Here is a 14,296-nt window from a genome sequence, read left to right on the forward strand (position 1 = left end):
GCGATAATGAAGAAAAAAGAGTTTTGGTAAAATAAAATAATTGCCTAAGATAGCAATTTAAGCGGGGAAGGTGTGATTTATCCAGGTTTTCTGGTTTCACTTTGTAAATATCAGCCACTAAATGTATATTTACTTATCTTTCCTCATAATAAGGCTTTGTTTTTACCTTTTACTGCATTTTTCTGCAGTTTTTAAAATATAGCACAAACTCGACCTGATGGTATTGGAGCTCTTTACATGAGCAGCAGTTACATTACACAAGGTTTCATGTGTTGTTTTTAAGCATGGAAAGATTACGTGATTTCCATAGAATCACAATATGTTGAGCAGATGCCATAATTTGACCTGTTTCCCCAGTCGGTAGCTCTGACCGTAATGCCACATTCCTGGTAGATGAAGAGTGGCATGCGGAAGCCATATGAAAGCTCGGCTTGTTATGGGCTTGAGGTTTCAACAGGACCTCAAGCTGAGCCAGAACCAGGCTTCAGGCTTGAGCCTGGCTCGAGCTTTCAGTGACTTGCATACCTCTGTGAACAAGTGCTCATCAGAAAAGCTATTCCCACTGACTTGAGTGTAAGAAATGTTTGTTTTTTCACTCTAGGACTTTCATTTATAATCCTAAACCTTGAATAATTATGTGATTCTTGCGCAGACCCCGGAACAACTTTAATATATATTTTAAGAATCCAGGAAAAATACATTGAATAGCTTTCATCACTGGAAGTCATTTTTCATATACTCACAGTATAGACTGTGAGGTGTATTTTCCTGGTGAATAGTGGAGGAGAGATAGCTGGGAAAATATGTACCAATAAAGCCTTTATACTTGCAACACTTTGTCATAGAAAAAGGATGCCCATAAGCCACAAACAGCATGAGATGGAAAAGGCAGCATGATATGCTATCACTGAGAAGCTTAAAAAAGAAACCTGTATCTCTAAGGACCCCAGAGTAACCCCATTCTACATTGTACTGCTGTGACTGTTTGCCTGTGAGTGTCAGGTCTTTTTTCAGAGTCCTTCAGGCAGGATCTCCAAACACCTCAGGTGTCTTCTTTACCTAAAACGTTTTCCAAAACCTTTTCAATGCTTTTAAAAGCTTACTTCTTGCCAATTTATCACTTCTTCTGTCAAGTACATCAATTTTTTGGAGACTTCAGAAGACATTTTTTGTCAGAATGTCAGCTTTGTAAACTAAATGTCCTTCCAGTGGCAGAAAAAAGCTGAGTTCTTATGCCCATAAGGTATGTTTGGTGTGTTTGTCACTGTAGGAAGTTGGCTCTGTATATACTATCTCAAAGTGAGAGATAGTGTGCACAAACCCCTTGATAGTGACAAAATTAGGTAATACTAATGCTCTAGTTTGTGGTAGTGTGGTCGGGCGGTAGGCTTATCAGAGGCTAGTGTTAAGCATTTGTTGTACACACACAGGCAATAAATGAGGAACACACACTCAAAGACTTAACTCCAGGCCAATAGGTTTTTATATAGAAAAATATATTTTCTTAATTTATTTTTAGAACCACAAGATTCAAATTTTAGATAAGTACATAAACTGCAAGGTACTTCACACAGGTAAGTATAGAACTTTGATTTAAAACAGTAGTACCTACAGTTTTGGTTAAAATGGCAAATAGCTATTTTGAAAGTGGACAGTGCAAAAATAAACAGTTCCTGGGGGAGGTAAGTAATCGTTAGTTTCTCAGGTAAGTAAAGCACTTACACAATCAGTCTCCTGGGCATAGGCAGCCCACCGTTGGGGATTCAAGGCAACCCTAGGCCACAGCGCCAGCAACACAGGGCCGGTCAGGTGCAGAGGTCAAAGGAGGGCCCAAATCACATAGGCACCTATGGAGAACAGGGGTGCTCCAATTCCAGTCTGCTGCGTCCTCTGGGGAGCACTGGGGGGACACACACAAGCACACAAAACACACCCTCAGCGGCACAGGGGCGGCCGGGTGCAGTGTGCAAAGCAGGCGTCGGGTTTTGTATTGAAAACAGTGGAGGGGCCCGGGGGTCACTCTGGCGATGCAGGCATGGTACAGGGGGGCTTCTCGGACCAGCCACCAACTGGTCTAGGATGACGGCCGCCTGCTGGTCACACCTGCACTGGTAGGTGGTTCCTCTCAGTCCTGGGGGCTGTGGGTGCAGTGCTTGGTCCAGGCAGTCGCGGTCAGGGAGGAGCCTCTGGATCCTCTCTGCAGGCATCACTGTGGGGGTGCAGGGGGACGATTCGGGGTGTCCACGTCGTTGGAGTCGCCTGGGAGTGCTCCCTGCAGATTGGTTTCTCCAAACTCATACCGAGGTGTCGGGTGCAGAGTGTGAAGACTCACGCTTCTGGCGGGAAGCGAGAGTCTCTTTAAAGTTGTTTTTTTTTGTCGCTGTTTTGTAGTTGTTTCTGGACAGAGCCGCTGCCTTCTGGAGGTGCTTGGTCCCTTAGGTGCAGGTCAGTCCTCTGAGTCCTCAGAGGTCGCTGGTCCCGCTGGATGCATCACTGTGTAGGTTCTTTGAGTCTGGAGGCAGGCCGGTAGGGCTGGGGCCGAGTCATCTGTCGTCTCTGCGGGGCTTTCAGGTCAGCAGTCCTTCTTCTTTCTTCAGGTTGCAGGAATCTGATTTCCTGGGTTCAGGGTCGCCCCTAAATACTGAATTTAGAGGTGTGTTTAGGTCTCGGGCAGTAGCCAATGGCTACTGTCCTGGAGGGTGGGTACACCCTCTTTGTGCCTCCTCCCTGAGATGAGGGAGGCACATCTCTATTCCTATTGATGGAATCCTCCAAAACCAAGATGGAGGATTTCTTAAGGCAGGGGTCACCTCAGCTCAGGACAGCTTAGGGGCTGTCCTGACTGGTGGGTGACTCCTCCTTGCTTTTCTCATTATCTCATCCGGACTTGCTGCCAAAAGTGGGGGCTTTGTCCGGAGGGGTGGGCATCTGCACTAGCTAGGATGCCCTGGGGCTCTGTAACAACAGGCATGACCCTTAAGGATCACCGCCAGGTGTTACAGTTCCTTCAGGGGGAGGTGAGAAGCACCTCCACCCAGTGCAGGCTTTGTTCCTGGCCACAGAGTGACAAAGGCACTCACCCCATGTGGCCAGAAACTCGTCTGGTTGTGGCAGGCTGGCAGGAACTGGTCAGCCTAACACTAGGAGTCGGACTGGTATACAGAGGACATCTCTAAGATGCTCTCTGTGTGCATATTTCAATACATTTCAAACTTCACAAAATTCAGTGTAGCCATTATGGAACTGTGGAGTTTGTAAATGACAGACTCCCAGACCATATACTCTTTATGGCTACCCTGCACTTACTATGTCTAAGGTTTGGCTTAGACACTGTAGGGGCACAGTGCTCATGCACTTATGCCCTCGCCTGTGGTGTAGTGCACCCTGCCATAGGGCTGTAAGGCCAGCTAGAGGGATGACTTACCTATGCCACAGGCAGTGGGTTGAGGGCATGGCACTCCGAGGGGAGTGCCATGTCGACTTAATCATTTTCTCACCACCAGCACACACAAGCTGTGAGGCAGTGTGCTTGTGCTGAGTGAGGGGTCCCCAGGGTGGCATAAGACATGCTGCCGCCCTTAGAGACCTTCCCTGGCTACAGGGCCCTTGGTACCAGGGGTGCCAGTTTCAAGGGACTTATCTGTGTGCAGGGCTGTGCTAATTGTGGAAACAACGGTACAGTGTAGAGAAAGAACTCTGGTGCTGGGGCCTGGTTAGCAGGATCCCAGCACACTTTCAATCATAACTAGCATCAACAAAAGGCAAAAAGTTAGGGAGTAACCAAGCCAAGGGAGGCATTTCCCTACAGTCACCTTAACACCTCACTAAGGGCTGTGACATTTGTTGCAAAATGTATAAAAGAACCCTTAAGGACAGAGAAGCTATCATGCTGCCTATCTGGACATCAAAGCTGATCAATAGAGTAGGAAAAGGAGGAGAATGGAGAGTTCTTCCTCTCACAAGTCTCCAGAAAATTGGCAGAGAACAGATATGAACTCCCACAAAAGGAGATCTGTCATAAAAAAGTCTCCCTCTCGACACTGACATCACGCTCATCAAGGCAGTTTGCCTTCGTGAGGTTTGGAACCATCCTGTTCGCCTTCAAAAGAAGACCCAAAGTCGACAGGACTCCATCCCTGTCACCATTTGGCATCCAGATCGGTGGCAGGACTACCTACGACTCTGAAGACCATGACAACACTGCCATCTCGCTCCGGTTCAATTTCGAAGCGCTATCACTCGACGTCAAGGTCGCATCGATCTGCATCAAACTCTCATCACTTGATGTCAGAATCACATCGGTTGACGTTTAAATCGCACCACTCAACATCAGCTTCGAAAACAAAAATCCACTCTGCTTCAAAGAGACTTATCTCTCCACGGAAGATTCCAGATATGACAGAAGGAATACATACAACATTGATGACACCACTCTCGACGTTGAGAGTTCCCCACAAAAGGAAGTGGATTGTCCATCTTCCTCTCACTGGTCAGGATTGTCGCAGCATTCAGATGCTCCATCTCCTGAACCAGATACTTATCTTCCACCTTGGCAAGTGACTCTGTGCAGGATCATATACAGTCTTTATATTTATCTCCAGTACAACAGTTTTCTAGAGCAACATCTTTGTCTCTGATATGGAAATGGAAGGCTCCATCCCCGATTAGATCGCCAGCACTACAATCAAATTCTAAGGGAAGACGAGTGGTCCCATCATCCAGATCAAGGTCATGATCTCCTGATTCGACTTCAAACATGTTGTACCCACCAATCTCTCCAACTCAGCCACCAATTAGTGTTTCACCAGTGGACAACATCATCATGTTCCAATACATCTTTGTGAGAGGAGCATCTAAGCTTAATATCACAGCTGACTCCTTAACCAACAATTTCAGTGATCTTTGAGACCCTACAACCAAGAGCTATACCCTGAGGCCTCTTCTTCCAAGTCTCAAGGACATTGTTGAAGAGAAATTGTTAACCCCAGCCACAGTAAAAGCAGCAACATCTAGGCTGTTGAAGAAATAATTACAAGCTTCCCCAAATAGATACGGATTTCCTAAAAAAAAAATCTGAAGCTGGATTCCATTATTGCAACAGCAGTACTGCAAAGACATGCTTATGCTCCGGAATCCACAGCACCTCCAGACCAAGAAAGTAAATGAATGGATTCCATTGACAAGAAAATGTGTGGTACTGCCGCTACACATTTACGTTATGCTAGTTCAGCTGCATTATTGGGCAGATACCATCAAGAGATCTGGGGTGGCATGAAAGCATTCATGGTTGACTTGCCAAGTCACAGACAGCAACACTACCTCAAAATGATCAATGAAGGTTCCTTAATCTCTAACTTATCTGTGTGGCAGTGGACTAAGTGGAGCTTTTGGCAACTCCTTTATATCATGGCTTCTCTCTGAGGTGAACCTTTTAGCTAAGACTCCCATCTCTAAAGCCAGATGCCCACTTAAAAATTGCCAACTTCCCGGTCTCTGATCCTTCTCTTTATGGCCAGCATATAGAGAAGGAAATGCTTCAAATGAAGAACAAGGCAGAAATGCTGAAAGCAGTCGGCCTTGAAGAACTTAAGAAGGCTTTCAAACAGCAGTACAAAACCAGAGACAGAGGATAATATTACCATAGTGTTCAAACCCCTGTGTGGCCTTATCAGTACCACAACACAAGCAATCTCAAAGGCCTTTCCAAAACAGGTATCAGAAAAGGAAAACTCCTCCACACAAGCCTTCTCAGACCAAGGGCAAACACTCCTCTCAAACCAAACATTGAGAGACACACACACCCTTTGAGGTTTCCCACTCCTGTGGGGGAGCTGTGAAATTCTTTCTGGAAGAGTGGTAAAAGGTAACATCGGACAGATGGTGTAGAAGGCTGGCCTGGTTTGTAGTGGGTACCTTGGGTACTTACACCTTATACCGGGTCCAGTTATCCCTTATTAGTGAAATGTAGTAGTGTTCTAGCAGCTTAGGTTGAACTAGGAGACATGCAAAGTTCATGCAATACCACTTATAGTCACACAGTACTTATATACAAGTAAAGACAATACTCAGTTTTACCCCCCCCAAAAAAGGTAGTATATTTGGGTGACCCAGTACCCAAAAATATCTTAGAGGCAATACTCATTCTGGAGGTAAGTATTATATACAATATATACACTAGACACCAAAATTAGACAAGTAATTAGTCATAGGAGAGTGCAAACAATAGGAAATGCTATAGAATGCAATGGGAGAAAATAGGTCTATGGGCAATGCAATCCATATGCTAAGAAAGTGGAATGCAAATCACGAATTTCCCCCTAGACAAGTGTAGTGTGTGCAGAATCACTGGGAGAGTAAGAAAACAGTAAAGGTAAGTAAATTACCCCACCCCAGAGCCCAGAAAAGCATGAGTAAAGTACTGCAAGGTTCCTTAGGACACACTGCACCTTGTGTTATGGATTATTGCAGTAAACAACCAAGTCTGCAAACAACAACTGCTGGATTCCTGGACCTGAAGACCTGCAAAAGAAGGGGACCAAGTCCAGAAGTCGAAAGAAGTTCCAGGAAGGACAGGAGCCCCTTCCAACCCAGAAGAGGGTGCAAAAGAAGAGTCAGCGGTTGGACGAAAACTGCAGGAATGCACCCTAGGAAGATGCCAGCGGGTTCCTGCGTGATGCAAAAGATTTCCCACGATGTGAAGCTGGATGCAGACGTGATTTTGTGTTGGAAGTCGCCAACATTCCTTCGTTTCGACAAATATGCGTTTTGCATCAAAATGGTGCTGGCTGGACCCACAAGGGACCTGGGGGCCTCAACTCTGTGTGAGGAGGGAGAGGGGGCCTCCAGCACTTCAGAGAGCCCTCAGTATGCCAGACAGCACCCACAGGAGTCCCAGGACGCGGGGACAAAGGAGGTGCAAAACACGGTTGGTGCAGCACTACAAAGAAGGGTCCCACGCCACCGGAGGTCAACTCAGCGAGTTGAGCGTTGCAGGGTAGAGTGTTGGGGACCTGGGCCAGGCTGTGCACGAAGGAATTTAGCAAATCGTGCACAGAGGCCTCAGGAGGTGAAGAAGACGCGGTGTACAGGGGTACTGTCACTCTCAGGGAAGGCAAGGTCTTACCTCCTCCAAATTGTGCCAGCAGGACATCAGGACAGTCTGTGTCAATGGGGTCCACCCTCTGTGTTTCTGTGAGAGGAGTCCAGGAATTCCGGTCATCGACTTGGAAGGTGCCTGCATGAGCAGGGGAGTGACTCCGTTACCCCACGGGAAATTTCTTCGGTCCTTCTGGTGCAAGGTGAAGACAGGGAGTCCCCAGAGCGTGCACACCATGGAAACTGTTGCAGTTGCTGGCTCGAGCTAAAGTTGCAGAAGAAAAGTATCCCTTGTGGATACTTTGTTGCTGTTACAGCAGTTCCTGGAGCAGGCTGCGGTTGATCAGAGGTCAGAGGATGAAGTAGTAGTTGCAGAGGATTCCTGCTGGAAACCTTCAAGTAGAATCTGAAGAGAACCTACAGGAGGGACCCTAAATAGCCCTGAGAGGGGGGATTGGCTACCTTATCAGGTATGGACCTCTCAGGAGGGATCTCTGACGTCACCTGCTGGCATTGGCCACTCAGAGCCCTCCAGAGTGCTCCCACACCTTGCAAAGCAAGATGGCTGAAGTCTGGAACACACTGGAGGAGCTCTGGGCACCACCCTAGGGTGGTGATGGACAGGGGAGTGGTCACTCCCCTTTCCTTTGTCCAGTTTTTCACTAGAGCAGGGGACAAGGGGTCCCTGAACTGGTGTAGACTGGCTTATGCAAGGAGGGCACCACCTGTCCCCTTGAAAGCATTTCCAGAGGCTGGGGGAGGCTACCACTCCCCTGCCTGTAACACCTATTTCCAAAGGGGAAAGGGTGTAACACCCTGCTCCCAAAGGAAATGCTTTGTTCTGCCTTCCTGGGACTAAGGTGTTCAAACCCCAGGAGGGCACAACCCTGTCTGTGAGGTGGCAGCAGCTGTAGCTGCAGTGCAAGCCTCAGAGAGCTGTTTTGGCAGTACTGGGTGTCCATAGTGGAGCGCACAGGATGCATGGAATTGGCCCCCCAATACCAGATTTGGAATGGGGGGACAATTCCATGATCTTAGACACCTTACATGGCCATATTCGGAGTTACCAATGTGAAGCTACATATAGGTATTGACCTATATGTAGTGCACACGTGTAATGGCGTCCCGCACTCACAAAGTCCCGGGAAATGGCCCTGAACTATGTGGGGGCACCTTTGCTAGTGCAAGGGTGCCCTCACACTTAGTAACTTTGCACCTAACCTTCAGTAGGTGAAGCTTAGACATATAACTTACCTAAGTGCAGTGAAAATTGCTGTGAAATAACGTGTGCATTATTTCACACAGGCTGCATTGGCAGTCCTGTGAAAGGGTTTATCTGATCTCCTTATGGGTGGCAAAAGAAATGCTGCAGCGCATAAGGATCTCCTGGAACACCAATGCCCTGGGTACCTAGGTACCATATACTAGGGACTTATAAGGGGGGTCCAGTGTGCCAATTGAAATTGGTAAATGAAGTCACTGGCCTACAAAGATACATTTTAAAGCAGAGAGAGCATAAGCACTGAGGTTCTGATTAGCAGAGCCTCAGTGACACAGTTAAGAACTACTGACAACACACACATTAGGCCACAAACTCTGAGCACTGGGGTCCTGGCTAGCAGGATTCCAGTGAGACAGGCAAAACACACTGACATATAGGTTTTTATCTATGAGCACTGGGGTCCTGGGTAGCAGATTACCAGTGACACGGTAAAAGCACACTGACACACTCACAAACAGGCCAAAAGTGGGGGTAACCATGCTAGAAAGAGGCTACTTTCTCACAGGTGGGCATTGAAAATCATTCAAAGGGAATATGCACACCGCTTCACAAACACCCTACTGTCAGCTCCTTCACAACAAGTCATAATGGCCCATTTACATAGCCTCATGGAGGAAACGTCCATTCTGTTACAGAAGAAAGTAATAGGAAAAGTCCCACTGAATCAGGTCAACAAGGGGTTCTACTCAATATACTTCTTGTTCAAAGGAAAAATGATTCAAAACAGTTTCAGCCTACCCTGGATCTCAGACTACTCAACAAATTCATCAGAAAAGAAAAGTTCAGAATGCTATCACTCCATCTAATATTCCCACACATAAAAAAGGACACTTGGGTTTGTGCGGTGGACATACAAGATGCATACATTCACATTCCAGTAATCCCCCATCAAAGGCAGTTTCTAAGATTCGCAGTAGGGACAGCCCACTATCAGCATGCTGTAGTCCCTTTCAGTCTGAAATCAGCCCTCAAACCTTTTCCAAATGCATGACAGTGGTAGCAGCACATCTAAGAAATAAAGGTGCTTTTGTATATCCATACCTAGACAACTGGCTGATACGTGCAGCTTATCTGGATAAAGCAAGAAAGATTATGCTACCATAGCAACACTTCTTGCAAAACTGGTGCTGCAAGTCTATGCAGAAAAAGCAATCTCCACACCAGTCGAGTGCCTCCCTTCTCTAGGGCCAATAAAAGACACACAAAGTGAAAAAGTGTTTCCTTTGGAGGGGAGATAAAACCATCTCAAACTATCATCACAGATGCCTCACTGACATGATTAAGTGCTCATATGAACCACCTTACCATTGAAGGTCTTTGGTCTCGAAAGTAGAAATCCTATCATATAAACTTGTTAGAACTGAAAGATGTAGACCTAGCTCTGAAAGCCTTTCTACCATCTTGCCCATCAAAAGACCTTATGATCCAAACAGACAACACCACTACAATGTATTATATAAACAAACAAGGTGGAACAAGGTCAAGACAATTGTCTCTCCAAGCTCAAAATGATGTGGCATTGGGCTTTAGCAAGAGGGCTTTCCATCACAGCCTTTCACATTCCAGGAGCCCAGAATATAGAGGCGATTTTCTCAGCTATTTTTACAATTAAAATTGCGGGTACGTTCTGTATGAGAGAGTAGTGAACATCTTCGAAAAATGGGGCACTCCAACATTAGACTTGTTTGCTACCACCGAAAACAAAAAATGCTGAGACTATGTGTCCAGGGCTCTAGAATCGCAGTCTCTTGGCAATGCCCCTTTGATAAACTGGTTGACTGTATTTGTGTATTCATTTCCACAAATTCCACTCATACCATGAGTAATTCAGAAATTAATGAAGTCACACATCACAATGGTACAGATTACTCTGGATTGGCTGAAACAGTGGTGGTACACAGATCTCCTCTAGTTGTCCCTAGTTGTCAGACCTGATCCCCTCCCCAGACTTCAGGGCAAAATTCTACACCAAAGATCTACTCGTTGTATTTGGCAACATGGCTACTTAGATCACCCAGTATGGCCATTTAAATCTTCCCGATGATTGCATGAGCATTTTAAAAGAAGCTAAACGTCCATCCACAAGAGCATGCTACACTTTTAATTGGAAACATTTCTGCATATGGTGACGTATTAAGAACCATGATCCAATTAAAGTACAGGGAAATGTCATTCTCTTGTACTTACTGTACCTGGCCAAGTCAGGATTGCAGTTATCATCGATTAAAACACATCTGGCAGCGATTACTGCTTATCGAAAATCACCAACGCAACAATCCTTCTTCAAGAGTCCCGTAGTCAAAGACTTTGGAAGGTATAAAGAAAGTCTTTCCTCCAGTCAGGAGACCTTTTCCTCCTTGGGAACTGAACTTGGTATGGTCAGAATTGATGGGACCTCCATTCAAAGTGAAGTCAAAATTTGGACAAGAAAATTTGAGAAATGTGTTCAAGTAGTTAGCTTGTCCTGATTGGCCTGGTCTCCTTACTTATTATAGTGTATTTCAAATTATGCATGTTAAGATTCACAGCGTATGGATACCAACGTGGATACCTGACAGCCGCGGTGTGGGAGTCTTCTTTGAGCTTGCTACTCTATTCAAGGTTTATGACTATCGATGAATATACTACGATGCAGAAGGAAAGGTTACATTCCTGTAGACATAGTTCTGCATCGTAGAAATCTTCATTGAAATCATAAACACCCTCCTTCCTCCCCGGCTGTCATAGTATATTTGTATCCTTTGCATCGCGTAAAAAAGAACTGACACTCACAGGCAAACAGCCACTGCAGTACATTGTGGGATAAGGGTTACTCTGGGGTCCTTAAAGGTACAGGTTCCTTTTTTAAGCTGCTCAGTGATAGCCTATCAGGATGTCTTTTCCTTCTCATGCTGTCTGTGGTTCAGGGGCAGCCTTTTTTCTATGACAGAGTGTTACAAGTTTAAAGGTTTTATTGGTACATATTTTCCCTGTTATCTCTCTTCCCGCATTCACCAGGAAAATACATCTGACAGTCTACACTTTGACTATATTGAAAATGACCTCCAGTGATGAACACTATTTTTCCTGGATGCTTAAAATACATTTTGAAAAAGGTGTTCCGGGGTCTGTGCATGCAGCATGGAATCATTCGCGGTTTATGACTTCAATGAAGGTTCCTAAGATGCAGAACGATGTCTACAGATATGCAGCTTTTCCTTTAGCATGATCACCCCCAAGTTTTGGGAATGATGCTGCTGTTTTTTTCAACTTTGAATGTGCACTGGGGCCTGCTAAACAGACCTCGGTACCAGTGCTCTGACTCTCAAAAGGTATATGTTTGATTGGTTCACCCACAATTGGCATACGTTGACATACTTATAAGACCCTGGGATATGGTACCAGAGGTGATCAGGGCCTGTAAGTTAAAACGTTCCACATGGACAGCCGCATTATTGTGCCACTGCAAGTGAGACAAAGGAAAGCTACACTCCCAACCTTCCATTGCTGACTGGCAAGGCAGTTTTCAGCTTTCTATCTCGACCTTGTCATGTAAACTAATGACCAAGTCCAGAGCGTCCGTTTCCTTTTAATATATAGAAGACACCCCTAGGGCTGGTCTATAAAGACCAAAGGGAGGGTGCTGTATATTAAAAAGTGGAACATGTGTTTTTACAAGTCTTAACAGTAAAACACCAAATTGTAATTTTTACTGTAGAAAGGCTATTAGCCCCTTTGGTGAGTACAGGGATACACGTTTACAATTCAGCTGTGCTAACTTCTGAATGGAACTAATAAAGTTGTTACTTCAAGGTATCAAAAGAATCATTGCATTAAACCTCACTTGGTGCCTAATTCAAATTTAATGTTACTTTTAAGTACACGACAACTTTAGAAAGCTGCCACTGTGTTTCACAAAGTTATCCTTGACTGTTTACGGTTGTTGGCCATGAGAGGCCTTCTGCTCTCCTGGGGGGAGGTGTGAATGACTCTCAGGAAAGAACACAAAGGCTCTACCATTGGAAAGAGGTATTACCTCTCCCTGGCAAGAAGCCAAACAGGGTGTGAGCCCAAAACAGAAACTTCAAAAGGGAAGCTACATTTGAAGGGAAATGATGGACACAAACAAGAGAAGCTGCTCTTTTGTTCTGGTAGACAGGTTGGCATCAGGGACAGAGAGTGGGAAACAGTTGCCAAACTAGATTTCCCATGGGCATGGACCCCTTAGGTAGCCACACCTCTAGGGTGATTCAAGTAAGCTCCATACCCCAAGAAATGAGTTCTGCCATCTTGGGAGTGGATAGAATATTGCATTCTGTGGATAACTAAATGCCATACTTTGCAGGAGGAGACGTGGTAGCCCATTGGCTTGTAGTCACCACATCCCACGATGCAAGTTGTAGGCATAAAACTGGCACCTCCCAGTCCTCAGATCATATCTGCACCGGAGAGAGGACCGAAGAAGGACTGCCCTGCTGTTCTCTGGACCCAGCAAAGAGACTGCACCAAAGACTGGACTGCACTTGTTGATCCTTGGACTAGCAAAGAGAGGACTGTGCCTGTGGTGCCCTGCTCAAGGAAAGTTGTCCCTGAGCCCCAGACAGAAGAGGTGACTCCAAGAGTTAGTTGGCCGACCTCCTGTCACAACTCCAGGGCCACAAAAGCTGAAGAAGCCACTTTGGTGAATTGAAAGCTAAGATTGCCTGATTACTACTGACCACCAAAGTGCAGCCTGGGAAGCTGAGTCTCAGTGCTCAAAAGTAGTACCAAGTCTGCTGGATCCGGGAGAGTCATCTCAGTGCAGTTTGTTCACCTAAGACGGACACTAGCCTCAGTTGAAGGGAACTGCTAATTTTGCTACAACCGCAGACCAGTACAAACTGGTTTTTGTCTGGACTTCAACTAGACTTCGAGGGACATCGATCTCTGTGGCCAAAGTCACCCAACCATGTTCGTGGACCGACGAGTGATCTCAGCAAGACCCATTTATGGGATCAGCATCCCCAACACCTTTCAGCATCTTTAGTATCCTATATTCCTTGCTCCAGCACCACTTCATTGATATCTATTGCGGTTTGCCAATAAACCCTAGAACTGGACTGGAGACTGCTTTGACTGCAAGTTAACTGTCCTGCCAAGTTGCATTGGCCCCTGAGAACCACTCCCGGACGGAGTTGGTCACCCTGATCGCACCAGAGTAGTCATACCTAACTCTACAAATGTTTTCTAAAGTTTTCCAAGAAACCGCTAACTGTGGTAGTTGGCAGTGCCTATTTGCGATTAGAATGACACACAGTGATTTATTATTTGCTCAATAATTTATTTCTCAGGACCCCTCCGGTGGATTTAGTTTGTTTTGGTGTCTAAAAATTAATTTAAAAATGGTGTCAGATTTCCTTTGTGTAGCATGTCTTACTTATTCAACTGTTAAGGCTGATTTGCACTTGTTGACAAAGCCTGACTGCTCAAAGCCACGGCCACCCAGGGGTTAAGCTAAGATTTTGCAAACGAGTCTGACTGGACCCAAAACCCAAATCTAGTTTTCCTTTTCTGTGTCACTCTTTTCTCTCACTCTTCCCTCTTTATCATAGCTCGTTTGTTTTCCTACTGCCTGACTAACACCCTCTACACCCATCTCTTTTGTCTCCCTACCTCACTCTTCTCCATGCTTTTATCTCACTTCTCTCCTACCGCCTTTCTCACTCATCGCCCCTCAGTATCTCTCCAACCCAATCAATCATCTGTCTCTTCTCCCTTCCTAAATGTTTACATTTCACCTTACTTGATTTATCTCCGTTATTCTCTATTACCTTCTCATTAAGTCGCTTTCTCCACCTACTAAATGGTTTTTCTTTCTTCTGTTTCCCTCTTCTGCAACTCTTTTCTCACATTCTCTCTAATCTCCCATTGCTTTTCGCTTCTCTTTTTTGCCACAATTTT

General features: G+C 45.6%; 1 protein-coding gene across 8 annotated transcripts in view; it reads left to right on the top strand.

Annotated features, from left to right (window-relative positions):
• Positions 1-14,296, top strand: part of RYR1 (ryanodine receptor 1) — a 1,068,376-nt gene that overhangs the window by 527,783 nt on the left and 526,297 nt on the right. The window lies entirely within an intron of this gene.

The sequence above is a fragment of the Pleurodeles waltl genome, chromosome 9 (genome assembly GCF_031143425.1).
Source record: "Pleurodeles waltl isolate 20211129_DDA chromosome 9, aPleWal1.hap1.20221129, whole genome shotgun sequence".
In the NCBI taxonomy this organism is placed as follows: domain Eukaryota; kingdom Metazoa; phylum Chordata; class Amphibia; order Caudata; family Salamandridae; genus Pleurodeles; species Pleurodeles waltl.